Genomic DNA, 2,679 nt, shown 5'->3' on the forward strand with positions numbered 1-2,679 from the left:
CTGCTGTGTGTGTAGGCAGCTTTAGACATGCCAATGCTAATTTGGCTTCTTACAGAAGCTTTGAGTGCAAATACTGTAATGCTGAGGTTAGGCAGCTGAGCTGTAAAGCAAGAAGCAGTTGATTCTGGTTGGGTTTCATTTGCATGGCAAGCTACCATGCTAACAGCCCTTTTGAGTTTAAACTTTTATATATGTGAAAGTCAAGAGATAAAGCATGCTCTCCCCTGTTATCTGTACTAGTTTTAATTCCAATTCACCCTGTAAGTCCAAAGCTTTATAAACTGATGAGGTCTTCACTCAGGATGTAGCCTTTGAAATGCAGGCCTGGGGTCAAAACTGTGTATATAAACAACACAGCTTGGTCTTGAGAAGAGTTAAACCCATGAAACTAGAATCCAGGTCATTTCCAGTCATTTTAAGCACTATGCATTCTTTCATGAGTTGACTAAGATGTTACTCTGTGGTGGTAAGTAGCTTCTTGTAAACTTTCTCCATATAAAGCTCATTGCTTCTGAAATTAGTATGGGGGGGACATTAAATCTCCCCACACACCCCCTTTCTACTACAAAGCCTTCATCCTTGTCTGCCCTTCCACTAAAGCTTTAAGTTTCCTTCCTCTCTGACTTCGAAGGCTTCAATTTGTGCTCAAATAGGAAAGGCAGAACACTTTCTTTGGGAAAGATTAATGAAGTTATGAGCTTAAAGTCTGAACTGAGAATTTGGGTGCAGTTTCATTAACGGCAGTCTTTGCCATGAGGCACAGCTGGAATTATTGCTGGTGGACCTATTACTAGTGACCTAGTGGTAGGAAGTATTACTACTAACCCCACTGCTGGTGGGATTATTGCAGCTGGAACTATCACTATTGGAACCCCTTACATGCCTTCTACTTGGTGACTTTCAAATTGCTTTTAGAGACCTAGATGATCTTAAGGTCCTTTCCAACCCTAACTATCCGATGATTCTATGAATATGCAGCTTTGGACATGGCAAATATTCACCTTGGGATGGAGGGAGTCAAATATACCTGAAGTTTCTTTTGCCATCTGGAAAGGTTGATTTATTTTCCACCCAGACAAGTAGATAAGAACAAGTTTCTCTTGGATTATCAATCTAGCCCCGGAGGTCAGGAACATTTGAAACCAACCAGCACTCAAACCACAAAATAATGTGAGTATGCTCAGTTTTATAAAGAATTTATACGTAGCGAACATAAAGTACTTAACTGGTGAGTATAGCAAACTTGGGAGGGTTTTTTGGTAGCAACAGCACAAAGACAAATGAATGTATTAAACGAGAGGGAGAGAAGACTTTGACTCCGTTGGGGTTTGGTTTGAATGCTTGGTTATGGTGGACTTTGTTGGTAAAAAGACAAATTGGTTGAAAGACAAATTCTGCCCTTCCCTGACTCTGCAAAGGGAGGCCAGGCCAGTGATACCCTACAGACATAGTTATGACCAAACATAAAACCAGAGTCACCCTAACTATACTTATTAGTACAAAACCTCCTCTGCTGCTGCCACCCAAATGAAATAATGTCATCAGACATTTTCTTCCCTGCTTTCTGCATTCCATAGCTTGGATAACTTCCTTACCTCTTATTTACATGAAGATTAAATTAATGCCCTCAAAGCACTCAGTGCTGGTGTAAAGTGAGACTGTGCAGCAGTCCAGAAGGACTCAGTGGTATTTACTGCATATATCAGGATTTGTGTGTATGTCACTAGCAGAAGCTGCTGAAAGCCAGCCCTGGAGCTGCTGTATTGTATTGTAAGAATTATGATATCTAAGGAAAAGGGGCAGGGATGCTACAGTGTTCCAGCAACAGCCCTAGAAAGAAATCTGTTTGAAAGTAATATAAATAATGTAAATTAGAATAAACACTTCTTGAGAGGGAGGCCCCTGTCCTTTGAAGAAACTGATTATATGCTGGTGAGTTGGAATAGAACTGTAATTCCAAATAGGACTTGTTTATCATGGAACCACAGACTGGTTTGGGTTGGAAGGGACTTCAGAGTTCTAACCCCCTGCCACAGGCAGGGACACCTTCCACTAGAGCAGGTTGCTCCAAGCCCCTGTGTCCAGCCTGGCCTTGAACACTGGCAGGGATGGGGCAGCCACAGCTTCTCTGGGCACCCTGTGCCAGGGCCTCAGCACCCTCACAGGGAAGAATTTCTTCCTAATGTCTCATCTCAGTCTCCCCTCTGTCAGGTTAAAGCCATTCCCCCTTGTCCTGTCCCTACATGAGGGGATTCTCCCCCTTGCTCCACTTTGGTGAGTTGTGTCCCTCCCACCACCCTCATTCCTGTATCCAGCTCTGGGGGCAGCAACACAGGAGGGACATGGAGCTGTTGGAGCGAGTCCAGAGACAGCCACGGAGATGCTCCGAGGGCTGGAGCAGCTCTGCTCTGGAGACAGGCTGAGAGAGCTGGGCTGGGGCAGCCTGGAGAAGAGAAGGCTCCTTAAGGGGAGACCTTAGAGCCTAAAGGGACCGACAAGAAACTTGGAGAGAGGCTTTGGACAAGGGCCTGCAGGGCCAGGACAAGGACAACGACTCCCGCTCCCGCTGGGGGATGCTGACCCGATGCTTCCCCCGGGGGCTGGCCGGGCCGGGCCGGGCGGGGAGGGGAGGGAGGGGCGGCGGGGCGGGGTTTACCCACTGCCCCCCCCGCTCCCGGC

The sequence above is a fragment of the Melopsittacus undulatus genome, chromosome 3 (genome assembly GCF_012275295.1).
Source record: "Melopsittacus undulatus isolate bMelUnd1 chromosome 3, bMelUnd1.mat.Z, whole genome shotgun sequence".
NCBI lineage: Eukaryota > Metazoa > Chordata > Aves > Psittaciformes > Psittaculidae > Melopsittacus > Melopsittacus undulatus.